General features: G+C 38.7%; 1 protein-coding gene across 4 annotated transcripts in view; it reads left to right on the top strand.

Moving 5' to 3' along the window:
- LOC116848991 overlaps window positions 1-27,573 on the top strand; it is a 201,010-nt gene that overhangs the window by 107,832 nt on the left and 65,605 nt on the right. For 3 of the 4 annotated variants that reach the window (XR_004379046.1, XR_004379045.1, XR_004379048.1), the window contains one exon: window positions 20,308-20,402. The exons of the other annotated variant lie outside the window; for it this stretch is intronic. The gene's annotated coding sequence lies outside the window, so the exon portion shown is untranslated. The remainder of the gene's footprint in view (window positions 1-20,307; window positions 20,403-27,573) is intronic. 4 annotated transcript variants of the gene reach the window in all.

The following is a 27,573-nucleotide window of genomic DNA, read 5'->3' as shown; positions in this document are numbered from 1 at the left end:
CACGCCATGGAATAGAGAATTATTAAGAACGACCTATTACTTTGTCGGGCAATCGTTAACCGCCCAGGGTCTACGGACGATTTATAATGGGTCATACTATTTATCAAAAATAACGTCAAGCTCATTAGCCGTTGGTGAATATTTATGCGAAATGATCCTCTACCACGCCACTGTACACGGAGAAATGCTCTCGACGACAGATTACCGGACGCGAAGCGTGGAATCGATATCCCCCTTGGTCGAAATTTAACAAGGGGCTTTAATTACAGTGGGGTATTTAGCATTGGGAATTAAAGGGCTTGGGTAAATTAAGTTTCCAGAATGTAAGCAGATAACATCCTAATTTCTCAGTTAATTTCACACCCCGATCCTCCTTCTCGCCTTCGCCCTTAAACTCGGCGCGACCCGACGCGCGAGGTCTTTAATTAGCAACGCATTTGACGTCGTCGGCGACGAAAAAGTAGCAACAGATCGTGCGCGCGAGAGGCTGCTGCGTCACTTAGCGTGAATTAACCGCCGTTGAATTCGTCACGTCGAGTCCGTTATCGAGATATCTTCCGGTAATGGATCACTCTGTGTAATCCGAGCTAAGAAGTGCGGATAAGCGATTGGCGGAGAGCCAATCGCGTCAGATTAATTGTCGCATTAATATCAGATGGTGCGACAGAGACGGCCGGCCATCTAAGCGCGAATCGAGATCGCGCAATTTCCGGTGGTCCCGTCCACGCCGATGCCGAATGCCCCGGAAAACGTGCAACTTTTACCAAGCAATCATTTCCCTGTGCTCACACACGGAAGAAAAGCTTCGGTTGGATGCATCAAATGTCTGGTGAAATATGAACGAACCAGAAATCCCGTGGCTGAGGTTATATCAGAATTACGTTCGAGTTAATGAGATTTCTGATTAACCGCGCTGAAAAAATTGTTTTTGCATTTGAAACTAAAATATTTCGCATATACAATTCGGTTGGCAGGTATTACCATGCTTTTACTTGTGTCAAGCGCATGCATTATTGGGAAAGCAAAGCGCATGTAGCGACAGCCAAATCTTTTGCTCGCAATTGCAGCCAAACATTTAGGGATCCCATTTTAACCAAATTACCGGTCTACGAAGTTCCCGCCTCAACAAAACCCTTCTTTCAACGCAGAACTTGCAAGCTTCAAATTAACAAAATTTCTGATCAACCAGAAATTTACAGCTGTTTAGTTTGACCAAAAATCATGTTAACTCGAACAGAATTCCGATAACTTTAGCTGAATTTTTGCTGAGCTTTGTTAGTATTCCCCACCAGACATTTGATTAATCTAACCAGATTCCTCTTTCCTCGTGCAAAAAAATATCATAGTGAATGATAAAAACATGAATTAGCACGTTGACTACCACGCTGATTTCCATTGACCGTTTCCGTGCTCAACTAAAGTGTCAATCACCAAAGATGCCATAAATAAATGCAATACGGGACGCATATATTGGACAGCTCGTTTCATTGGCTGTCTGTCGGCTGTATATTTCATGTTCATTGTATGGAATTGATTACGTTTTACATGTGTATCAATGAGACGCGATATTACAGTGCCGGTCACGGTAGCGAACCCCGCGGTGGTCAATATGTTAATTGCAACTCTGCCCGCTCAGATGGATTTGATCGATGTCAAATTCGACCGGTGCCAGATCGCAAAACACGCGCTGTATCGCGTTTAAATCTCCGGAGGCAGGGGTGGGACCGTCTGGCATACTTTCACGTGGAGAGGAGTGACATTAATCGGACAATCGAGCAATTCCCACGATGGCCTTGGGGCGCCGGCGCTAAGACGCGCCACATAAAAGTAAAGCAACACTTGGCGCGGCCGCGAATATACGCGAAAAGGGACCAAGGGGTCGTCGCGGAGCAGGACTGTCCCGCTGGAGTACAAACGGAAACGGACACGGGGGTGAGACCGACCGGGCGAGCGCGGTTGGACCTTCGACTCCGTCCCGCCATACTTTCTGCCCGATCCTCTCCACAGCCACATTGAACAGCCACTTTGTCTACTCACTTTTGTCGCAGCTCACACTTTCCACGTCTCGTGCGTAGGCGAACTCGCACTCCCCGTTGTTTTGTTGATTATTGCGCGCGCGGGTATAACGTGCAACGCGCGCGCCGTAAGGGGATCAAGAGCGCAAGGTGCAGAGATAAACAGACGGAGAGGGAGAGCGAGAGAGAGAGAGAGAGAAAGAGAGAAAGAGAAGAGAGAGAGAAAACAGGTTTGCGGAAGAGAGTAGAAAGAGAAAGGCAGAAAAAGAGAGGACGAAGACGCGTCTCGTGTGGAGAGATCACCCTCGCGAGAACAACGGACCTGAGAGAAAGTTCGGGGATAGCGGTGAGACAGAGGCGGTAGCGATAGTGACGGTGACGACGACGACGTCGACGATGACAGCAACGAGAGCGTTTTACGCGGCTTTTACGAACCCAGACACAACAACAACGACATGTGCACGCGACGGCGGTCGGGACGATACTGCGCCCTATTGGACAGCCCTGCGCAAATATAATGGCGCCCCTCTCCTGCGGTGCGTCTACCCCAACCTCGATGTCGGCGTCGGTGCCACACCACTACCCCGATCTGCTGCGCGTCCCTCCCCCGTCGGGACTGGTCCGACGGTGCCTCTTCTTCCTATCCTTTTATCTTCCATCCTCCACCGCCCTCGGTCATCCTCCGCGGCGACCACCCTTCGACTACCCGGGCGTCCTTGTCGCTCTTTCTCACTGCCGTTCTCCTTTTTCTCTCTCTTTCTATTTCTCTCTCGCCGTGGTGATGGTGACGGTGGTGGTCGCAGCGGCGGCGGTGGACGCTCTCGGCGCGTTGCCCGAGGATTGCTTTTTCCAGCGCGGCACGAGCGCAACGGCGCGCTTCCGGTGCACATCGATGGCTACTTCCGTTCACGCTCCAAGGGCTCGGCGTGACGCGGAAGGGTCGTTCTCTCTCTGGGCGCCCCGGCCCAGAGGACGCCCCCGTGCTTGCCGCATGCTTGCCCGTAAACGAACGCGGGGGTAATTGCGCGCCGGCGTTACGCTCGCGAGCACACCCGAGCCCTAGGAAAGCGACGCGCGCCCGTTAACCCTCCCGTCGGGGACTGCATTTTTGCCGGATGAACGGATTTTAATTGCATGACTGGCTTACGGGAGCGATTAGAATAACTAATGCGGCCCGCGCCTGGCCCTTTGACTTTACGCAATCTGAGCCGGCGTCCTGAAAACTGTCAGCGTATTTTTAAGGATCTGCTCCGTTACGGGTCGACTCGGGGATATTTTAGGGATCCTCGCGACAGGAGCATATTTTCAGTGATCTTCGGCGCGCGTCCCACTTCAGGTAACGGTCCTAATTATGGGCTATTGGTGGGTGGGATAACTTCCAATCGTTTACATCAATTTGTCGATCGGATATTTAAACGTACTGTTGATACCAATATAAGCAACTAACGTCATGTGGTCCCAAAATGAAATTGTTAGGTTGCAAATTAGTTTGTTCTTAATTAGAAGGAGATAATTGGAAACGTTTATGCGTGAGTTTCAATTACGGGTCAGCAAATATTACGCGCTTGTATAAGGGATTGTACGATACAATTTTATATTAATAATAATATATTGACTCACACATTGTTATACTCAATATAGAATAATAATATATATAGTACAATCTACAAGCAGTTTCATAAATACAGCAACTGATATCGTAGATTTCTTTCTCGAATATTAAGATTATTTGCGAATCTAAGATTTAGGGATATAATTGTATAAGAACTTAGGAATTATAAAACATTTTTTCCGTGTTTTTATTACGATGTATATTTTTTTTAATACATTAACAAATTAAGTTTGACCGGAAATTAGGACTGTTACTTCGTCGCGAATACGCTCTGCGTGTGTGTGTGTACGTCATTCGTCTGATTGTTTATAATGCGTGAAACAATGTGAAAAAAAGAAATGAGATGAAAGTATATTATCCGTAGCTCCAACATGGCTGACGTTTGTGATGTTTATTAAATATAGCGCGACATATGCATGTTAAAATGTACTTCTATGACTCCGGCAGAAATTTCAGGTAATATAATTTGCCGTTGGTGCAAAATGTATATCTCATGATGCGTCAATTTTGAATAACTAGTGCGACAAAAACTGGGACAATTCTGCGTTAGAAGAAAAACATGTTGCCGCGGTGTCCATTCAATTGTTAATCATTAAAGTATATTCTATTTTTATTTCTCTTCTAGTTCTATTTTTCATCACATTCTACGTCCGGAAGAAGTGAAGAAAGAGGAAGACATATATTATTCTCAAGGAAATATTATCAAAATTTGAAACGTAGGGAAATGTCCCGAAAAGTTATAATCTCGAAATTAGAGTACTGAGGCAACTTATCGAAAAACGACTTCCCCGAAATATTGAAATAAACAAAATTTTGCAGAACTATAAACTGAGATTTGAAAACCAATTTGTTCGAATAGTACTGTGAAGATATTTGTTTAAATTAAGTAATTATTTTCTAAAATTAAAGAAGCAAATTTATATTTAAAACTTCTTTATTTAATTTTAGAAAATAATTACTTAATTTAAACAAATATTTTCACAGTACTATCCAAACAAACGTTTCTTGAAATTTAGTAAATTTTTTTCTCAGTATATGTTTGTTTTCAAAATATTTACAAGAGTTATGAATATATTAAAAAAATATATATTTTGTAAATTTAAGTTTGTTAAAAATATTGGTTTGGTTGTACTTAAATGTTTCACGTTTTAAGATATTGTATATTTCGCGATGCTCTTTTAGAGAGAATTGTTCTTCGAACTTTAGTATTATTTTGAGGCATTGCATGTTTCCCATATTTCGGGAAAATTATCTTGGTATACAAACTTCGGGTTTATGGATTTCCAGCATATTGCATACTTCCAATATTTTGTTGTAGTAGTTGTCTTTTGAATAACAAACTCGATATTCAGATTTCGGGATTATAATTCTTCGAGACATTAGTCCAAAGAGAAAAAGAAAGAAAGTGCAAATAGATTCTGTTGAAACATTTCTACGGATCTACGACCCCGGTAAATATTACCCGAATGACCTCGTGCGAAGTACGGGTGACTCAGCTGCTTGTTTAATGCAAAAGTTCCGTGATAAATGATTTAGTTTTGCCGACATTCCGTGTCACCGAAATTAGTGGGAAATTCACGAAAGCGTGAGACTTGTGGGTAATTTAAAAAGAGTTTGCTTCGCGAAATATCTCGAGTTTGCTAACGCTGACGTGAACGTTATTCGCCGTGTCGTGGCCGAATAAAGTGCAAGAATAATGCAAAAACTGATCAAGAGCGACGTGGGTGCATAGAGAATAATGAAAGCACGTTATTTGACTCCTTTCTTTTCCCGACGCATTTATTACCGGTCGACTACAATAGCTCTTTGGTATTTTAACACAACAGGACTTTGGCCGTGATAAATGAATTTACTCGATCCCGCACAATTACGACATAATTAAGCAGATTGGTTCGGAGCAGCGGTGCAAATTGAAAAAATAAAAATTCCCCATACATTGCAGCACAATTATCGTTCATAACTAGCCGTAGTCGTGCAAGAATTATCCAATTCACATGAAGTACATCTAGAAAAAAATGAAGATAAAAATTTGATACATGATTTAAGAAGAATCGAAATCTTTATAGAAGTAAAGATACTGAGTTTTTCTGCAAAGTTTACGTTGCACTGGTTGCAGAACTATAAATGCTTTTGCACAATAAAAATACATATGAGAATGAATTGGAGCATTGCGCAGTGTGTGATAAAAACGATAAAAAATTTCAACGTTAACATTTCCAGTGTAAATTAGCTTGTCAGACATTGTCGGTTAAAGTAAATATTCGCTTGACAAAAGATCTGGAGCTTGTGTATGCTGAACGCAAATTTGCTTCGCTCGAAAAAAGTGTCAAAGAACATTGCTGTACCTTTACATTTGGACTTAGGAGCTTAGAAATATCGAGAAAATTTGCAGAAAGATTTCTATACATGCGGGGTTAAGTTTTCCGTTAAAATATAGTAAAACAAAGTAACACACATTCACGTATAAGATCTGTATGTACAAGAAAAGTATAGCATGATTGTGTTAGTCACGATCGTTTCTACGTTATCGACATTTTTGGATTATCGTCATCGACTCTAGTGTCCCTTTAAAAAGTATAGATAACACTGAGGTTCTTTGCAAACATTCAAGAAGTCAAGCACGGCCAATTTTCTCCTCTTCAAGGGTGTTCATTGACAAGCTTAACTCTTGAAAAATGGATAAAAAAGACGCAAATAATAGAAAATAAAAATTTTTTTTAATAAATTTTAGTCGTCTATAAAGCTCGAGTCTTTTGTTTTATATTTTACTACCCAGTAAAAACAAAAGCTCAAAAATCATGATGTGGGTTGGATTACTCTTGTACAGAATTGTAGTCAATTACTTCGACATGACAGAAAATTTTAGATTTTTCTTCGTCGCGAGCCATAAAATGGCACGTCGCGACGTTTCCAACGGCGTATTTCTTACAAACCCCTTCACGCTTTCAGAGGACAATGTTACTTTTACCGTATCCTTTTCACCCAACGGCCCCGGTTGCGTCTCGGAAACGAATCACGGAAGGTCGTAACGATTGTACGCGGCACTTGATGCGTCCAAATACATCTGGCTGTCTTCTGAAACCGAACAAATATCCTCCAAGCTCCAGCTTGTCTCACAATGCGTGACTCTCACACACGTGTCTCTTTCTCTTTCTCTCTCCCTTTTTCTTTCTTCCTCTTTTAGACGAGAGGGTGTCTCCGTTTCGCGAGACCAGGTCTCAGAGATGAAGGCACAGCCGAAGAATGACGCGGAAGTAATCTGCTTTGGGTGCGGCGACGAAAATGTTTATCGTGCAGCACAGCTGATCGCTATGGCGTCCACAAATAATAAAGCTTATCGCGACTCGCCAGGGTATCACGAATAAATCTTGAAACTCGATTTCCTCCTGAGTTGACAGCATCGCGCGGGTTATCGTGCGCGCGCGCGACGTTTCCATGCAGAGCAACGTGACCGATCTCTGGCATTTCCCATTTTCGTGCCACCATCGTCGAAGGTTCGTTGGTCGATACCGCGCCGGGATCGATAAGACTCGCGACAGGTGCTGGGAAGCGCGATTGTCCCGAGAGCAGTCGGCGTTGCGTGTGAAAAGAAAAAAAAAAATATATGCGAAACGCGTGTGTGTGCGCCTATAAATAAATCGGCTCACGAGACTTTCCCTTAATATCGCGGAAAAAAGAAAACCGAAGAAAATAGTCCGCGGTGAAAAATGCTCGAGTTAATTTTATTTTAAATATTGATCTAATTACTATACGCGGGAAGAAAATAGTCCAATGCCAATTTCACGCGAGAAAATAGTCCAATGCCAATTTCATCTGACTCGTAAACCCATTGTTACCTTAATTTTCGACAAAGAATTGTCTCCTACAGTTTTTCCTAAACTTATTTAGAAACGCCTTACTACGAACACTACTAGTATTTATAATAATACTATAAATTATAGTGAAGAAAATTTTTTTTTTTATTAGATTCTACTATAATGTTAATGATAATAATCATGTTACTACTGTCATTTTATTATCGAAAATATAATTTGGACCAAAAATAACTATAATTTTAGTTATAAGTAAGCCATTTCTTCCCTCAATACATGTAGAGGTAGCAATAAACTATTTCTTCTACCGTATAGTTTAAACTGTTCTTCGTATAAATATATCACGGCCGCTCAGTGTTGCTTGCGCTCAAACTAGACGCACAAATCATGACCGTGATTCTTGATATACTCATTTTTATTCCTTTAATTATTTATGGATTATGAAACATTGCGCACACGTGCGTATGTGATTTTCAGTGATTCGACGCTGAAACAGGAGAAAGGGAAAAGAGGAAAGAAAAATCGTATTTTACACGCTCGTATAAGCCGAATAAATATAACGATGAGATCATGATGGAAAAATACTTCGCGGTACACGCGTTGGCCTTTTCGTCGTTTCGTAAACCAACCTCGCTGACGAAAAAAGAAAAAAGAAAGCTATCCTTTTTACTAGAACGTGTTTCGTTCGGCCAATTACGCGAGCCAATTGAATATGGATTTTCCGGGATCTCGGCAAATGCAGAAACGTCATTCCGCTGGAAGACTCGATAAAATTTCCTGCTTTTCACGGTGATTCTCTCTACAAGAGCGATATTGTATGGGTAGCTACATATCATACCCCATGACACATATTACATCATAGGGAAACCGATAACGTAATCTTGTTGAGAGCTCTTTATTGTATGTCACTCGCTGCTTAACTCAATTTTCAACTTTATTACACGCGTCAAGTTTCGGAGGTAACGTCTCAATCATGGAAATAAAACGTCCTAATTCGGTCGTGCGGATCAGCGAAAGGTAAACTGTTGCCGTGCGATATAGCTCTCGGATTAATCCCTTTAAAGGCCATTCTACAATTGCGTAAAGCGTGGTCGTGAACGTAAGAGCCAACCAATCAGAGTGTTTTATTCACTGATTGCTTTATCCTGATTGGTTGTCGTGATCACTTACCGATTATGACCACGCTTACGCAATTGTAGAATGATCTCAAAGCCCAGCCGTCGTACAGTGGGAATAAATAGAAATTTACTGTTCAAAAGTCGCTAGAGACCACAATTTTATAGCAATCGGGACGATTTTTGTTTTAATTAAATGTTAATCAATATAGAAAAAAAACTGTCGAGCCCGATTTTTGAAAAATTCTTTTAAATGTTGCAATATTAATAAGAATTAAGTTCAGCAACCTAAGCCTAATATACCTTACAGTGATACATTTCGTGCTACAGAAACATTTTTTTCATATCGGCTGTGGGATTGATAGACAGCTGTTAAATATTAGATCTTAATACTGACTTTACATTTATGTTGAATGACTTTGTATAGCCTATTGCAACATATAGGGTGTCCGGTAACTGATCAAGCAACCGCCGTATACGGGTAGAACGGTCAAAATAATCATAAAAGTTATATACCACTTTGAAATTTTCTCAATATTTATTCCGTAATTAATTAAAATGTATGAACGAATGAGCGCACGAGAAGCGGTAGCACAGACTCTGTGTGTAAAAAAAATGGCTTACCTTTTAGTAACGATGAGTAAACAGCTGATTTCAAGGCGGAGTAACAAGCGACACGTATACGTTACTCCGCCTCGAAATCAGCTGTTTACTCATCGTTACTAAAAGGTAAGCCATTTCTTTTACACACAGAGTCTGTGCTATCGCTTCTTGTGCGCTCATTCGTTTATACATTTTAATTAATTACGGAATAAATATTGAGAAAATTTCAAAGTGGTATATAACTTTTATGATTATTTTGACCCGTTCTACCCGTACATGGCAATTACTCGATCAGTTATCAGACATCCTATGTTAAAACATAGTGATTTTGTTTATGTTAAAACATAATGATTTTGTTTATGTTATTTAGGAGATTAGCAGTTGTTAACTGCCAAATTCTGATTTTTATATCAGATTCGTAATCAGCAATGCTAAAAACCTTAGTATTGTACTGTGCAGCGAAAAGATGGAAAGTTTTCCAATTGAAGTGGCTCACAAAATTTGATAATTTTTTATAAATTCTTATTAATATTGTAATATTTAGAAGAATTAAAAAAAAATCGGGCTCGACAGTTTTTTTCTACATTGATTAACGTTTAGTTAAAAAAAAATTTATTGTTATAAAATTGTAGTCTCTAGCGATTTTTGAACAGTAAATTTCTATTTGTCCCCTGTGCGTCGGTTCCGTTTGAGTAACATTTTTTTCACGATAAATAGTCTCCTAGAGACGCTTTTGAAGAAGGTTTTGTGGCCCGAGAAAATTAATAAGTCGAATCGAGAAGTAAGATTTTCTAAGTGTATATATTGGGTTACACACACAAAACGGTTTAGACACCATAGAAGCTCACCAAACTGTCAAAATTAAGAGTCATTACGGACGGAGTTTCGCGATAATAATATCTATATGTATAAAATAGAATGCCTATTTGTATAATCTGTTTGTATGTTCCTTATGAACTTCTAAACTCTTTGACCGGTCTGCACCAAATTTTTTATTAAAAATTACTGTAAGATTTTTTTTTTTATAGACGAGGAATAGATAGAATAGACATTCTGCAGTAATTCACTGTGCTTTCATTTCATATGTGCTGTTTATATTTTAGAAAGCAAAACGTGCCATAAAACATTTACTATGTTTCCAGCGAAAGTTATTGTGTTCCTCAGCAAAATAAATCTCTAAGACAGTCTGTTCCTAAACTACTAAAAACATAGTAAAATTGAAAAGAATTTATATGAAAAAGAAATAAATAAAATAAGAAATATATAAAATATTCTCTCCATGTAGTTACTCTCTAGAATCCTATGGAAAAATATATAGGCCATCATGAAATTCTGAATACCCCAACTCCTGCTCCTGATTTCGTCCCGTTGACATTTCGTGATAACCCGGGCATGAGTAGTTTACGATAATAATTAATGACATAATTAAGAACACTGAATGATGATAAGTAATAAGAATACTGACAAAAATTAATAACATAATTACTGGGCAAATTCGTCACACATACAGCAATAACTCTCAAATTTGATGGCTTGGTGAGCTTTCAACTTCATTGCATCTAAACTGTTTTGCAACCCACTGTACGTAATTATGCATATTCATGTTTGCACACGTGTGCCCCAGAAGCTACGGAATTTAATAAATCTTGCAACCACGATAAAATTAACAAAAGCATCAACCTTGTACTCTAAGATAACGTCGGCTAAAAGAATTGCAAAAATAAAATGCGCTGACTTATTTTCATGAGAAACTTTACACAATTTCGAGCGTCAGCGATTCTGCTCCGCGCACAACAGCGCGTCCATATTGGTTTCTTCAACGGGAAAACATTGTTTCGCGCGGATTGGGACGAAAAATATGGCTTCATCTAGGAGAGATCGATAGTATTGCATCGATGGGATTATTGCTTTGCCAAAGAATTCGAGGAGTACCAGCCAAGAGAAGGTGAACTCGATGTTCGGCTTCGTTTTCAAAGCGGGTCATGGTGTAGATTTTGTACAGTATAAGTTCCGGCACACGCACGTTAATAACCATGACACACGGCGATCAAAAGTGCTCCTTTATCGGGCTGCGTATTCGTGAGAGAATGTGACATCGTCTATATGTCCGCACTTAGTTCTATACGCATACGTCCTCTACGATGGAGCCTTGTCGCAGCGTCCGTCACTACGTTTGTAAAACGTATCGCGCGAAACTTTCCCTTTTGCAATCTCCCGATTCGTTGTCGTGCACTTCGACATAGTCAGCCGTACGAACCTTGACCCGAAAACTCTCCACGTGTCACCGGGATCGTCCTCGTCCGTCACGCTTTTGGATATTTATTATTTCGGGCGGCTTTTGTATGGATGGATCCGAGCGACTTTGTGTCAGAGTTGAGAGATAGGGTTCTCTAAAAAGCTCCCTTTAGAAAAAAAGAAAATGAAAAAAACTGTGATAGTGTACACAAAACGCTCCTGCAGTTTTGTTTTTTATTTATTTATTTCCTAAAGGGAGCTTTTTAGGAGTCTATTTCTCGACTCTGACACAGAGTCGCTCGAAAGGAATAATTTACACGACGGTGAAACATGTGTTTTATCAGTCCGCTTAGATTAAATGCCGGCAATTGAAGATTTCCTCGCCGATACGCGGATGTAGAAATTAATAAAAATATGAACTTGCGTGTGAATGCATATTTGTACGATTCACGGAACAGAATACAACCGAACAGGATATCGCTCAACTATTTTTTTATTACATTCACCGAATAATTATAATTTAATTTAAATATTTTCCTGTTGTATATATAAATATTTTCTGAGCACGAGAGTTTCCAAACCGTTCCTACCCGAAATTGATACTTCGCATTTTATAGCCAATTGAAATATCGATGTGTAAAATATGCAATAATATTTTGCACTCGACATGGAGCATTTAGTAGCCACTTAATGAACCGAGGTGGAAAATTCGAGTATGGACGCGTCGGCGAGAGTTTCAAGAAAGCACGACTGAGTGGGAGATTATTTTTCTTTTTTAAAATAGCGCGCGTTCAAGGAGTAACATTGTATAACCGGTGATACATCCCGGATGCTTGAATAGTCCGCTTAAGATAATTGTTTTATGAAGCAATTTTCTTAGGAATCTTTTTAAATTTTAACAGTATGTATTAATCAAGCCACGATCGTTACGTATATGCACTTAAAAGAAGATTGACCATGCCGGAGCTGAAATTATTGAAGTCAAAGTTAGCATTACACTGAGAGAAAAATATAGTTGCTTTCGGCGTTAACTATACTCTTTTGTGATTTTAACCACAAAAAATAGTTAAAAACCATTGTTTTAGTAAGTGCTGTTAGAAAGATGGTTCTTCTATTTTTGTAGTTAAAATCACAAAAAAATATAGTTGACGCCGAAAGCAACTATATTTTCCTCTCAGTGTATATATATATATTATAGGTACGAAAACTGTTTCCGACGGCTTCAATCCTAGCAAATCAAATTACTCTTTTATGGTTTTAACAAAGAACAAGAAGACGATAAAAAAACTTCTGGAAATGTTATAAAAAAATTACGAGATCGTTGATAATTTAGTTGATAATTTAGTTTTCAAGAAATTGGTATGTAACATATACAATTTATGATAACGATTAAAATATATGAGAATTAACCTGTAATATGATTTTGTAGTACTTTATGCACTATATTCCACCCCCTCCTCTGATGCTCCCTTGATTAAATATCTTCTCAAAGATAGGATGTGTGGTTAAGTGATCTTAAAGATTTATAATCAATATGTAAAAATACGAAAACGATAAAATACGGAAAATCCAACATCACGGTTATTTTTCTAGTAGTGTGCATTAATTTGCATCTACACTGAGAGAAAAATGTACGATATTTGGAACTATAATGGCATAGTAAAAAGATTATAGTTAGAAATATCTTTTTTATAGTAAATGTCACCATAATTTTTATAATATTTACAATATAAGCATAGTATAACTGACTAGTATAACTAACTCATATAAAACTTTTACCAAGAATTATAATTATTTGAAATAAAAAACATAGTAAGGTAGCAAATATTAAATGGTAAGAGAAATTAATTATTTTATATAGTCAATACAATTGGAATATTTGGAAAATATGGGTACATGTAACTATATTCCCAAAGCTTTGCTATACACATAGAATAATAAGATGGTGACTATAAATGTGTGTTCGTTCTGCTATATCTTCGTGTTTAGATGAACTATAAATATATGTTTGAGGCCAAAACGAACTATAAAATATAGTGAGATTATAGTTATTCCAACTATTTTTTTCTCTCAGTGTATCGGTACGTATGGCATGTTTAAAAATATTAAATTGTATATGCCTAATACGGACAGCTAAAAGCATTAATACGTTAAAAATGTGAAAAATGATTATTTCTTTATGGATCTTTAAACATTATGTAAGTTTAATAGATATTTTCTCGCTATATAATGCCAAAGCTGTGTGTATATCACAAATCATATTTATAAATATTTAACACAGATTTAACACAGCTTCTTCACGTGTTGTATAAACTATTATTTCACATAACTTCCTAGCAATATTGTCGCGAAACAACTGCTCTTAATAACTAGAGCAGACAGAGCAAAGTTGCTGCATTATTTATTATCGCTTTACAGTCGCCCTGGCGACTCGCGTTTCGCTACGCGTCGATCCCTCCTACGGCTCGCCCTCTTAAAGAGCAATTCAAGCAATTCAAGACGTCCCAGGAATCCTAACAGTCTGACGGCTCTTCCAGGCATTCTACAAACGTACAATGACACATGATCGAATATATTCTCGTGTATCTACAACTTGTAAAAGACGAAAAGGCTCGGCGTATCTTAAGGGGAACGCTAAATCTGCTGAGAGAGGTCTCGACGAGTGCGGAGCGCGATAAGGCTCCGAGCGAAGTAGCGCGACGCGAATTGAATCTGCGGTAACAAAGCGACGCGGCGAATAGATCGATACGCAATACAAGCCCTTTCATTTATCCGATGTATCTCATCGCGCTCTACGCGACTCCGGCGGAAAGTTTCCGGAAAACGAGCCGTTTATAGGACGCGGAACGCGGTCGCATATTTTGCGGCAACGAAATCGCCCCTCCGAGATCAAAACTGCGCAACACTGCTGGTCCTCCGGGGAACACCGTAGAATATGGAGCACAGCTGAAGCCGAAGGTAGGAAGAACAATAAAGATCCGCGCGCGAGAGGTGAGACGACACGATGCGGTCGCGCGGCGTATATATGTGTATCAAGTACGAAAACAGCAAAATAATCGAATCAGAGCCGTGCAAATCAACGTTCGACAGTGCCCAATCCGGTCTGATTCATTATCAAATACGGCCTGGCTAGATCCGTATCCGCTTTGGCAGAGTCAGACCCGAGCTTGGCCCGGATCATCTCGTTGACGGGAACCTGATCCGTCCGAGGCTCGGCTCAGATTTTACCAGAGTGATTGCGTCTATTCGTGATCACATGTACACGGGAAAAACATTGTCGTAAAGATCACGACAAATTTTGTGTAATTTTATAATGTACACAATTATAACTGAAATTACTATATACATATATATATATATATATATATATATATATATATATATGTTTAAAAACGTTATACATATTTGTTTAAACGTTTTATGCACCTTTGACTCTTTACTATAAATTCTTGTAATTGCTTGAGTGTTTTTTATATCTCGTATACTTGTTATTATATTTATAGTAATTTAGTAACTTATTTTAGCAAATATTCCCCGGGAGACAACACTCGATTTAGAATACCCGAGGTAGAATACAATGTTTAATGGTTAGTCGCCGTGCACTAATTAACTATTTTATAGCTGGGGACACTAACCCTCTCCCCTCACTCGACAATCGGCGAAAGGACAAATGTGTAAATATAATAACAAATATTAACTCACACACACAAAGCTAACTGAAGAATTTAGTTTACTATATATTTGTTTAAAAATGTTAGGCGCGTTTGATTTTTACTGTAAATTATTGCAATTGATTGAATGTTTTTTATATCTTATATATTCGATCGTCAAATTTCTTATTTTTATAGTAATTTACATTACAATTTCATTACAGTCCAGCTTTACAGAAAATATTGTAAAGGGAAACAAATTTAACGTAATTTTTACTACAATATTTTTTCCGTATGTATGACGATTGATTGATTTTTATCGATTTGCCAATTATTTTAGTTAGCTAAAATTTTAGTCGATTTGTGCCCAATACTGTCTGTATCCACTTTAGTATAGTTAAACTTGAGTTTGAATTATTTTGTTGACGGAAACCTGATCTGTTCTAGACTCGGTTCTAGCGTTATCAAAGTGGATACAGACAGTGCTGTGTATTAACCGATTAAAATTTTAGTTGACTAAAATAATTGTTATCAAATTTAAATAAATTGCATCATATATATAATATAATTATCGCTATAGTATTATGTATGTTATAAAAACATACTATTAAATTCAAATAAAATAATTAGCAAAGCAATAAACAAAATTAATCAATCATCATATACGCCGTCACGAATAATTTTATTGATCGATGGAATCAATTATCAGTCAGTCTTAGAGATATTACTGATTAATAATTAATTCCACCAATCAATGAAATTATTTGCGATTTTACATATGACGATTCATTAATTCTGATGATTGATTTACTGATCGGTCAAAGAAAATGTTAATTGATTAATGCCCAAACATTCGGGCTAAGTTACAATTTGGCAATGAGTCGAATCGATTATCATCGGGCCTTGATTTGCAGATCTCTAAAATGAATGCAATTAGAGTAAAACACTCAATTATTGACATCTCTCTTATCGCTTTAGAAAAACATTATAGGTTTTTCCGTGACTACGACATCTGTTGTTCACACAGTTTGAATTGTAAAGTTCTCTTTTGGAATCATACAGTGCAGATAGAAGTTTAGCAACAGTGTTGATCACAAGAAAAACTAGATTTCCCTAGAAATACCGATGATATAAATAATTGGCTATTTTACTGCAAGTTTAAAACGTTTTCCAAACACACTGAAGAAGGACCAAGACATTGACCTTTCGCGGCGTCTTCCTCGCGACGTACGCTAATTCCGATTATTTTTAATCATACATAATAACTATAATAAAGCGCAAGGAAACCCCTGACGATACCACGGCTCATGTAAGCCCTGTCAGATATATTCGGACGCTTTTCCTCGTTTTTCCAGGTGGCGATTCGCAAGCCGACACGCGTGATCATCACGGCGACGCGCAGTTCCGCGCAGTAGGGAAAACGCGCGTTCGTGGAACACGACGCGTAATCCATGGAGATTTGTACGTCGCTGCGAGTCGTCGTTGTTACACAGATAGTGCTCTGTGACAACGACAAGCAAGTTCATGGAACATTGCTTAAAGGGACTTTGGCCTGATAGTTCCCGGCTGCATTGATCAATGAGTTACTACACGCGCCTCGCCTCTGCCGTCGTGTTGTCACGAGCAATTTCCTCGTATCGACCGGGACACTCGACATTGGGCAAAAATCGCCCACGCACTTTCCCCGTTTTTCGGCAAACGCCAGTAGACACAGCAAACAGACCAATTCGTTTTACGTCGTTGTTGTGGCCTTCTTCTAAGCCTACTTTAATGGAAGATTCTATTTATATAAGGCGGTATAAACAAATCTGCTTCCCCTTATTGATTAGAGAGGTAGCCTCTAAAATTAAGCATCCTTAAGCAGCCGATTTTAGCAGCGGCCTGCGCCCCGCGAACAAACAAAATTGCGGTGGTGACGATGAATTACGCCAATTACGAGTATACCAATGGAAAAAGATGGGCCGCGAATGTCGGGACAAAACCGGTGTGCGCGCTGACAATTATTTTCTCTCGAAACGACACCGCTGGGCCGCTAATAGGTCTTTCATTTTTAAACAACAAATGTGATTGTATGAATGAAATGAATAAAATGAAATTGAATGAATGAATTACTGCAAAAGGTAGTAATTCGTCGCGAATCTCGCGGGATATACATTTAAAGGCTTCGTTTTTAGCCCGAGAAAGATGGCGTGAGTAACTTTCACTCGTACTGAAAGGCTTTATAAGCTTTCCCTCCTTGTATTTATTTCATTATCCATTGAAATGGATATCATTGCTTTATTATTTGAATGAGTAAAAATCCCTATTCAGTGTTGGATATTAATCGATTAAACGTATTAAACGGATATTAAATGTTAGTTGATTGAAATAATTGGCGAGTCAATAATCAAAACTAATCAACCGTCCCATATAAAATCACAAATAACATAATTGGTTGATGAAATTAACTATTAATCAAACTTTTATTATACGTTGATTAATAATTAATTTCATAAATTGATTAAATTATTTGCAATTATATATAGGACTATTGATCTATCTTGATTATTGATTGACCGATTTTTTTAGTCAAATAAAATTTTGATCGATCGAAATTCTCTAAATAAATCAACAAGCCAATTATCAAAATTAATTATTTCATAAAAATCATAAATAAATTCACTAATTGATGAAATTAATTATTCACAAGTAATCAATCATATCAAAGTTTGATTCAATCACATTAAAGCTCGATTAATAATTGTTTTCATCGATTAATGAAATTATTTGTATTCTTACATATGACGAGATTGATTAATCGATAAGCCGATCATCTTAATCAAAGTAAATTTTAATTACTTAGTAACTGTAAGTAAATTTTAATTAAACACTTGCCTTTCTAGGGCTGAAGCTTTTTCTGTGAGCAAAAGTTAATCACACGTTATCTTTCTTGAATTAAATATTAAATGGATGTTGCTTTTCTTCAGAAAAATAGAGTCAGCCGTTAATATCAATCGCCATGATCAATCTCTTGGCACAGAGTATTATGAAACGTCGAACTCAAGAGACCATTAGCGTAAAGTGAGAAACTCAATATTCGCTTTTATTTACTTCGCGAAAGAATCCAACCAACTCGAGAGTTCTATCGTCTCGCAAGCCATCGATTTCGGCGGGAGGGCTATTTAGACGAAACAATTGGCAGGACCTCTTTTCCGGTCGCGCCACTTGAAAATGCACAAGTTCTTCTTCTTCGTCGAACTGGTTCGCCGTCGTGGCTTATAAACTCGATCTTTTCTTCGCGGTCGATGCGACGGCAGAGATAAAATTGAATCGTGCAGAAAATAATGGAACCAAAGCAGCCACGCGAACAACAAAGAATTTACATCCACACATTGATCTGTTCATTTTCGAATGATATTTTCGATATATTCGTATATGTTGCAAATTTGTTTCGAAAAAAAAAAACAAAGAGAGAATGTAACATTTCTTTAACAGTTGTTCCTTCGCGCACAACAGTTTTATGTTCTGTTTTCGCGACTAGTAATTTCGAAAAAAAAAAAAGAAAAGAAAGGTAAACAAATATTCTACAGAGCGAGTAAACTAACAAAGTAAATTAACAAACATTGCTACATCACTTTGTACGTTACTCTGTAAACATTGCTAATTGGCGCGAGTAGAAATCCTCGATGGTCCGTTGTTAAGCGCGATATTAAAAGTGAACCTTTCAGCGAGATTTAATGTTCAGGCGGCAACTGAACGTCTGAATTAACTATAAATTCTGCTCTCTTAAAGTGAATCAAAAGTGTTTCTGATTGAACCAGTAAAAGGAATATTTCACCGACTGGTCAATAGCCATTTTGCACTAGAGATAAAAGGCACCAATTTTTGCTATTTTGACCTGCTGAATTTGAATGTAGCAAGCAAAGTGTTCCACTGACAATAGTCTTAAAAATGCACGATAATGGACTTTTTTATAACTTTCTTTCAGATATTATTTTTATATTTGCAAAATATTTTTGCAGAAATATATCATGTTATGTTGTAGTCATTATTTTTTAATGGACCACTTTGTTAGAGTCATTTCATATTGCGAGAATTGTTTTATTGCTCTGTAAAGATTGTTTATTGGCAGGTTTGCTGCGTGAATTCGCTTCAGTTTAACTGGGAACTTAAAAGGGGATGGTACCTTATTTTAAATGTGTTCTTTTTCTTTTAACATTATGCTTTAGCCATTGTTAACAGCGTTGTTTTACAGAGTAGAATTGCAATATGTCGCGCAAGTGTGTTAATAGAAGTAATTATTTTTGTTGTATTTGTAATGAATTTTTGCTTCAAAATAGACAAAAATGCTTCCATTGATTCGTAAAGCATATAGCCTATATTCAAGATGTAAGTAGAAGATGATCAGATTTGAGCTTTTCATATTTAAAACTTCTTTAATACATCGATCTTGCGATACTGATTAAAGAGTAAAAATCGAACTACGCTTTTCTCAAGTTCAACTATCATGAACTAAATATTTTCATTGTTATTTTCTTGCTCAGGGCGTCTGAATTTATGCGAAAAATATACCAAAAATGTTCGGCGCAAACAAAAAGTTAAAATTTGTTGTCCAGCGTAATCAGTGAGCATTCACAGATTTTCAATAGCAACACTTCTGTCTTACTGAATTGTTTCACTGATTTTGTGACTAGTGAAAATAAAATTTTATTGCGAAATTTGCAGTACACGTTCGCTATATATTGTACCAAATTTCAACATTCTATATTCGTGGCGATGGAATTAACGACTTTTATCTGTCTCGCGTACAATAACACTGCGTTTGCATAGATATGGGAACAATCGTTACTATTAAATGAACCTTTCAGCGAGATATTATTGATATATTGCAATGTTACATATAACCGAATTACTAGTTATAAATACAACATTCCAATGAAGAATACATCTCAAGTCGAAATTTTGGCCTTATGTTAATTTGACTCTAATGATACCCAAAATTTCCCTTTTTACTTTCTTTAACGTCAAAAGAGATTATATTATAGATTTCAGAATATCAAAATAAATATTGAATAGAATAGTGAGGCTGAAAGTAGGATTAAAGTTTAACTAGGATAGATTAAATAAAGTAAAAACAAATTGATATATAGGTTTCAGAATATCAAAATAGATGTTAAATAAAATAGTAAGGCTAAAAATAGGATGAAAATTTCGACTTGGGATTGATTGCACTTTAGATAATAAACGATAATTTTGGATCCAATCGATCTTATTAATTGCTTGCAGGTATGATCGCCGAGAGAAAGCAACCGTTCGTTGACGAATCTCGTGGCTATTGGCTCAGTGATATCGATTAAAAAAGAGAAAAGAAACAGAACGAGGTAAGGAATATATTCGTTAGAACACAACGCCACATTGCGAGATCGCGCCGCGTCGAAGACGACGGTAATCTTTTCATCGCGCTTTCCCGAGGTAAAAACTTCAAAAGTCATCCACCGTCGCTTATTAATACACGAGCGTCACGTGCTACCGCGTGATAGAGGATACGTATGCACTTTTTCGAGAGTTATCGTAAAATTGCAGTAACGAAAGTACTTGCTCCGCGAAGTGTAAGCAGCAGTAACCGCCGAGACTCTCTCTCTCTCTCTCTCTCTCTCTCTCTTTCTCTGTGTCGTCAGCCGCAGAAATTATTCATAGCTGCGAGCAACGTAATATCTCACCGAGAGCTCGAGAGCTTATCCATTTGTGTATTCTTCTTTAATATCGCGGAGTCGCGTTCTTACCCTTCTCCTCCCGCCTGTCCGTGGAAATGCAAAGGCGCTAATGTCACCGCCGGAAATCGTGAATCCTGCTTATTTTCATGCGCGACCTATATCCCGCCATCAGCCCCCTGCTTTGTTCCATCCGCCCCCGTGCCCGTCTTCGTCCGCACGGACCTGTGCCGAACTACCGAGCCCGGGAATGGCGGGAAAAGCCTTACTTATTACTTAGACGAGGGTCGTAGCGTAACAGCGCGTCTCCGAAAGTATCTAGCCGTGCTTTAATATTTATCAAGTATCTCGCGCTAATCTTCCCAAGTTCTCGTGCGAAAATTTTGGAGTCATTTGGGATCATCCCTTCGCGCCACATGTGCGCGCTGGTGAACTTCGCGAAGCACTCGCTCTCTCGGCTCGGGACTTCTTTATTTATACGGCATAATCCGCATAAATAATAATGCATAATTATTGAAAATTTAATTGGGAATATTTAACTCTCTTTAAGTGGTGTGTGAAAATTCCGTGATAGAATATTCAATTTCTTTTGATTTACTTAAAATGTTGTATTTTTTAACTTATTGCAAATATAAAAGAAAATTGGATTATTCTATCTCTTAAAATAAATAAATAAAATATAATTTTATTAGTAAACACACACAAATAGAATTTTACTAATTAATGAGAAATATTATTTAATAAAAATGAGAATTTTTTATTTAATAGAAAGAGAAATATATGTTTATTAATATTTATATATTAAGATAAATATTTTATTAGGAAATAAAATAGAATTTTATTAATAAATGAGAGAAATATATAATTTATTAATTAAATTAAATATGTATTTATTAATTAAATTAAATAAATGGAAAATAATTTTTTAAAACTCGTCAAAGTAAATAACAATAAAGAGAAAAAAATTCAGGTATGTTTGTTAAAAAAGAAACCGCTCTAGAAATATATATTACGCAGTTATTTTAAATCACCACTCTCTGAAGAAGTTAAATTAAGGCTCTGGTATTATTTAAGCTATTCTTTTTTGATAATTGTGTTCTCTCTCTTTCTCTCTCTCTCTGTCTCTCTCATTCTATCGGCTTGTTCTTTCTTTCTTCCGTTCGTTTATTTATTTTCATTATAAATCTACAGTTTACCGTTCTCGACGTCCATAAAATAAATGGATTGATTCGCGCGGAATAGGGTAGAGGAGCGGATATAGACTGTCCGCCGTTGGCCGCAATTTGTATTCCCGATATATTCGTACAGCACGTGTTGCGCGAGATGGAATATTGTGCACTGGTAAGCCATTCAGCTTCCCGGCGAGCTTCGTGTTTTCATAAGAAGGCGTTATGTGAAATCGTTGCGACGGGTACTCCCGACGAATAATGTAAAGAGGTCGGAGGGCATCCACAAACCGCCATCGGGCAATTCCGCGAACCGATGAGGAACCGCCGTTCGTTCGATATTTGACGAGCTAATTAAAATGCGAGCTATAGTTTAGAAATGGAAGCTCTTCGCGTCGTGAATGCGCATATTTTTTCATATTTTTTATGGCTGGCCCGGGATAAGATCCGACGCGACTCCGGAAAACTTCGCCACTTCGCTATCCTGGTGAGACTACGAACGAGCGACAAAGCGAACGTGTCTTATTGCGAAACAAAATTCTGAGATCGCAGAAGAATTTCGAAGTAGAGGTCTCAAGTCCAGCCTTTCTCTCTTTTTCTCTTTTTCATTCTTTTGTAACTGTTGTGCGTTACCTTCATTAAATAAGGCTCTTTGAATCGGAAAATATACAAAACGAACATTAAGTATCAAACCGCCGATCTGTCGTGCGTTAAACGTCAAAGAAACTACTTTGTCTCTCTCGGACAATCGCGAGAATTAATTGGGTCCAAGCTCACCGGGAAATTCCGATCGCGAGTATGTTGTTCTAAAGATGGGAGATATGAACGCATCTGCTTGACATTTCGCGATGCCCCGTCTCATCCACGACTCCTTCGTGTCGTCAAGTTTTTCAATCAGGATCAGAGAGGAGGGTAGTTGGAAAATATCACGACGCGAACGCACACGTATCGACATATGAAATCACATTGCCGGCGCGGTTGCGCGACACGCGTTAAAAAGGGAAAAAACAAGGAAAGCGCATCTATTTTTTAATTATACAATCTGCACGGCATCGGTAGCTACGTTATTCAGGGTCTGAACTATCGCTGACAAATTACAACGGCGTGTTCGTGCCGCCGAATGTTTCAGAAGTCTCGCGTGTACATTTGATTAACTGATTCCATTGATCACGGTAGAACGTCTGCCGTTGAAAATTCACACCAGCATAGACGTGTATTTAATTGTCAAAATCTCTGAGAGCGCCGCTCGTTAATTATTTTCTACTTGGAATCTGTCAGGTTCCGACGCATTTTGTTCTGTCGTGTGGAACGGGAAATCGCATAGTTTATGACACAAAAATTTCTTTTAACCCTACAAAAGTTACTTAAGCAACTTTTACTTGCACAGAAAACTTAAAGTTTCCCTTTAATATTTATTTCATCACCCAAAGAAATGAACATCATAATTTTTTTGTGAGAATTGAATGAGTACAAGTGACTGATCCCTGTTTCCATTGGAGTATCGAGTATTAATCGATTAAAATTTTTTTTTATCAAAATAATCGATAAATCGATAATTAAAATTAATTAATCGTTATATATAAAAATACAAATAATCTCATCGATTGGTGAAATTAATTATTAATCAAACCTCGATCTAATTGATTATATGTTGATAATATCATCAATTAATTAAATTATTCGTAATTACGTGTATGTGACAATTGACTAATTTTGATGATTCATTTGCTGATTATTTTAATCAAAGAAAAAATTTTATTTGATTAATGCCCAACACTGGACCCGACCTGTATTCAATATTAGACATTAATCTTTGACTAAAATAATCGAAAAATTGATAATCCGAATTAGTCAATCGTCATATATAAAACCATAAACTATCTCATCGATTGGGAAAATCAATTATTAATCAAACTTTGTTGTGACTGATAAATTTTATCAATCGATGAAATTATTCGTGATTACATATATATGTAACGATTGATCAATTTTGACGATTTTCAACGATTTATCATTTAACCCTTTTTAGAGTTAAGATCCTAACAAGTAGATTCGCAATCCCTTTACTTGATGGGCAAATCAGAAATAGAAGGGATTAGAATAAAGATAGAAGGGATTTACGTATGGTATGTTAACTTCTTTCTCTCTCTCTCTATCCATCAATCTGCAGTAATCACGATGAAGAAAGACCGTTCACAGTCAACGGGAGTCCGCGGCCGTGTCCGAATGGAGCGTCGAAAAGACCTACCGCAAGCTTCTTTTCGCGAGGCAGAGGTTTACCGAAACCTCAGGGCGCGGGTAAACATAGTTGCGGCAGATTTCACTGCCATTCAGTTTACCTTGCTAACATCGGGGGCCTGTCGTTCCGGTGGAGTTCCAAAATGCAAGTACGTCGCTGTTACGCTGTGTTTGTACAGGGTTTGCATCGAGCACGGGATTATCTTTGGCTACGGGCGCGCGGCCTGTCCGACGACGATGGGTGCGGGCGATAAATCGTCGAGAAACGTTTCCAGGAATGTCTCGATGTCGCCGTTAATGGAAATCGGGAGATGGATCGGCACGGAACAATACAGGCTCGCATGCCTGAACTTTATGACAGACAACGTAACGCCGGCCGGAAGCCGCATCGGCGAGTTATTACGGCGACGACTTCGCGCGTCGATCGTCATTAATTAAGTGCAACACAGCGTGTCGTCAATACGGACGTAGCTCGCGGCAGGGAGATCTGGGAATCAGACAGCTATCACGCTACGCAACGGAGCTATCGGCGAATTCATCTTACGATCGCTTATATCGGAGCCGGCAAGACGCGAAATGACACGTCTGACGCAGCAAGTGTCTCAGAAATCGAATCTTGTCGGTATCTAGTCACGAGATAGTAAATTTGTCTAACATCACTACTAGCCGGTAATGTAACGCTCACTTCTTCCAGTGGCTGAGATAAATAAATTAGCTGATGATTAATCAGACGAAATTGCAGTTATGAGATGAAAAGCCATAATTATTTGCTGGTCAGTAGTGTTACGTTCTATTCTGCTTTTTGGAGATTTTTATGAAATTAACGTAATCTTAATTTTGATTTGTTGCCAGACTTGAAAATGTTGATCGTAATATAGTAACTAGATTATATATTTTAGAATAGACAGAGTGCTATTTATCATATTTGATATTTAATGGCTAGGCAAGGGCTGGATCATAAACTTGATTCTGAACGTGCTGGAAAATTTAATCTAGTCTGTATTAGCTAATTACTAGCTTCTGGTTTAGGCTGGCTAATTAAATTTCTACTCGGGTGCTCTTTTGTCTTGTGCGAATAGGAATCGGACATGATTAATTCTTTCTTTCATTTGAATATTCTGTGGCTTTTTCACAGAGCGTACGAAGGTATAATTTCCGGCCGTATCAAGCATTCGATATCGTTTTCACCCTTTGCGTACAATGTTGAGTCCCGAACGAATATTTGATCGCTCAACAAAGAATCGGGAAGGATCCGGGAAAATTTCAAAGTAGCGCAGATCTGTTTGTAGAGTTTGATCTTATTGCGCTACTGTCTTATAATCGAGACTGTTCCAGATCTTTAGAAAATGTGTGTACAAAAATATTAATTCTCAATAAAGTTATGATGATTTAGTATTGCCTGGGCCTGACTGATCTAGATTGTATGTTCCAAACGTGGCTATAAAGAGTCCAGGAAAATGTCAAAATAGCGCAAATCTGTTTGCGCTATTTTAATTATATTGCGTTGTTGTTTTATAGTTGAGGCTTTTCTATACTTTTTGAAATGCGCCTAATAATATCGATTTTCAACAAAGTTACTGAGAGAAAAAACGTCTAAAAAATAAGAAATACTTGACGGATACTAGTGACATATTTATTGAAATCTTAATTTTTTTATTTAAACATAATATTTAAATATAATAAATAATTGCTTTTATGAAAAATTAAAGTTTTGAGAGAATTCTAAGAAAATGTATTTTCTTATTTGACAAATATTTAATAATAATATTTTATATTTTACTTGTATTTTATATTTTTTATTTTATATAAGCGAATATATACTATTAGCTCGGCAAATAAATAGTTTTTATTTCTTAGAAATTTGTTCTCTCAGTGTAATTCAACGTTGCCCGGGACGGACCCAGATTGCATTGCGTATTTAAAAAAATACGACTGTGTATGCGGAGGGTTAATTAAATTTATAACGCGCCAAGCGTATGTACTGCGCGTTGTAAATATCGACAAATTTCTGCCCAAATATTGCTTTTACGGTCACGTACATGCACACACGTATATATTGATATTTCGGAGCTGCATGTATTTATACAATTTGTCAGAGTGCACGCTTCCTCTGCAAATGCGCGCATTGCTTGCAGTGTTTGCGTTACACGCGATGCGAATGCGTCGCATTATAAATCATCGCAAGCAGGTCGGCGCGCGCGCTACCATACGTCATGCTTGACGTAAAATGCGGATCCACGCAAATGACGCGGAACGCAAAGAGGTAGAGAAAGACAGCATTTTTCCGGGCGGGAATTCAGCTTTTAAAAGCGCGGCGTCCGCGATATGTGATCGCGCGAGATCCTCGCAAGATCGTCGGTTGAAAGCGTTGCTCGCGATTCGCGCCGCGATGACGGCGGCACAGCGTATTTACGGAGGGTCGCGTATCTCCCTCTCCCACTTTCTCTCCCTCTCGTCCTCTGACGAGCGCAAGGGCCCAGGTCGCTAATAATACAGGCGATTATACGCCATGGAAGACTGGACAGCCAGCGCTCTGATACGGAGGCTGGAGCCCAACGAGGTGCGTTCTTAACGACTTACCGAAGCATACGCTCCGGGGATACGCTCGGCTCACTGGTCACTATGGGTAATCAGGTATGTCGTTACACGATGCTTACACGGCCCCCGGAGCCGATGTGTTCTCGCCAGTTTGGGCGCAAGTGGAGCTGCGAAAATGCCTTTTTACGAGGCAGCCGACCATGCGCGCCATCGCAGCTCGACCATACACGAGCCCCGAGCTCATGGACCGAGTGAGACGTTGCACGGGTGAGATGTTTCAGCCGACGAGACTCAAAGGACGGACAGTTAACACCCTCGTGCTCCCTTCCCTCCCGCCCTACCCCGTCGCCGTCCTCGCACTGTCCCTCTGCGCTCTGTGTCCCCGTTGTTGTTGTCCCTTTATTCTACCCCGCATTCAACCCGCCGCGCCACCCCCTCGCGCTCGCGCACCGCTTCGTCCTCGTCCACGTCGTCGTCGTCCTCGTCCTCGTCCTCGTCCTCTTCGCCGTCGTCGTTGTCGTAGCGCTCATTTTTCTTTCCGTCTCATTTTTTTTCCGGCATTCGGCCTGTGTATTCTCTCCGCTACGTACACGAGCAACGCTCCAAACGCCGTCCGCAGCGTTATTGCGTTACGCGAGGAAAGCGGGGCACTTGAGTTGCGCGCGCCAACAACTTGACGGGTGCGCGTGTACCGACGCGGACGCGGGGGTTGCTCGGAAATGATCGAGATGATAAATACGACAGGCGACACGATACCTATCGTCGTTGGACGCTGGACTAGCGTTTATCGCGGACAAGCGACATTCGCGCATATCGAGATGAATCGACAAGACAAAAGAGAGAGAGAGAGAGAGAGAGAGAGAGAGAGAGAGAGAGAGAGAGAGAGAGAGAGAGAGAGA

Source organism: Odontomachus brunneus, unplaced genomic scaffold (genome assembly GCF_010583005.1).
Source record: "Odontomachus brunneus isolate Ranch 3 - 2012 unplaced genomic scaffold, Obru_v1 Obru_scaffold_103, whole genome shotgun sequence".
NCBI lineage: Eukaryota > Metazoa > Arthropoda > Insecta > Hymenoptera > Formicidae > Odontomachus > Odontomachus brunneus.
This window is presented reverse-complemented; position numbering and strand designations above follow the sequence as displayed.